Raw genomic sequence first — 1,569 nt, 5'->3', positions numbered from 1 at the left:
TTTAATAAAGTTTTTTTGAAAGCTCATGAAGAAAATTGTGGTAGGTATTGTGCAGTTGGAATCTATTTTCTGGGCTTTCATTTATAAAAGAGACAGGTACAGAATAGCCTAATTTTGCATATATTACTATGTTATGGAATTTCTAACAGGTCACTGATAATTCTACAAATGTCTGAGTGGTTGCAAGAATTCGTTAACTGAAAACTGGGCCATGCCATTTTGAGCCACCAAGTATAAGGCTGAAATTAGATGATGCGGCTTCAATGAACAATCATTTTGCTTGCAGTAAGATTTGTGGACATTTAACACAAATATATTTCAGTCTGAAATTCAGCAGGGTCTGATTCCACACCAACAAGGTCTCGTGTTGCTAATTAAGGAATGGTTCGTAGTGCGGTTACGGTGGCCCATCGTGTGGAATCTCATCTGTCAGGCTTTGCGAGTGTGGATTGTACCGACAGTGCCCAAGGGCTTGGTGGCCCATTCCACCCCACTGATGTGCCAGTTTTTCCTCCTCCAGTTGAGAACTTATTTTACAATATTTCTGAAAAAACCTGAGTACTATTTTGTTTGTCAAAAAGGTGTGGAGGCATAGGCACTTAAATAAAATGAGGAATATGAAATAGATGGAAACAAGGATGACTATATAAATAAAAATCTTTTATAATTATGTTGTGTTTGCTGTTGACGGTATTGAATATGAATATACAGTAATGCAAAATATGCAGGAATAAACCAGAATAACAATGCAAACGGTGCAGGAACAAACCATAATAACTGACAGTTCTGTGTTGTACTGTCACATGGTCATCTCACAGCCCAGCCGGTTTGTGAGTTACATCTCTGATTACTAACCAGGTGTAGTGTGGCCACTTCTCCACGAGGTTGCCTTTGTCTCCCCAGGAGACACTGCACCAGGCACTGATTTAATTCTGACTTGATCTAGGGGAGGTCCAAGAATAAATACAATTTCACCTCCTACTTGTGTTAGATGTGGCTGGGAATTAGTACCTGTTCTGAGCATTCCTTAGGTTAATGCTAAATAAAGTGGATGCCTGGTGCAGTGAATATTGGCACAACTACACACCCGAATCCCATCTCCACGACCATCACCAATGTCAGTAATACCTTAAAAACATTTTGAGCAGCAGCATCCGTAGCTTCAGAAATCGCATATTGATGATGACATTTGCAGTACAGTACACAAGTATACAAATACCCCCTATATATTGAGGGCACGCTTTGCGAGTGAGGATGACTTAAGTGTTCATTTAGGCAGTTTCAACTGTTCCAGACGAACACAAGGAAGGTTGAAAGATGGTGACCTGGATTCAGTGTAGCCAATGTCTATGTAAAGCCAAACGTTTAGCAAACTTTTGCCAAAAGCGAGGTAGACGTAGCAACAAAGGTGTGCATTAGATGTACAAAAGCCCTCAGTCGTATGAAGGCCACCAGCTCAACATCGCCGCATGTGTGGCCCTTTTGTAGTTTAGATCAACTCAAGAGTTGAGAAAATGTGACCATTTAAATAGGCAGAGACAGGGCTTAACTTTACACAATGAGAACCCA

This window comes from Lampetra fluviatilis, chromosome 3, assembly GCF_964198595.1.
Source record: "Lampetra fluviatilis chromosome 3, kcLamFluv1.1, whole genome shotgun sequence".
NCBI classification, from domain to species: Eukaryota; Metazoa; Chordata; class Hyperoartia; order Petromyzontiformes; family Petromyzontidae; genus Lampetra; species Lampetra fluviatilis.
Note: the sequence above shows the minus strand (reverse complement) of the source record.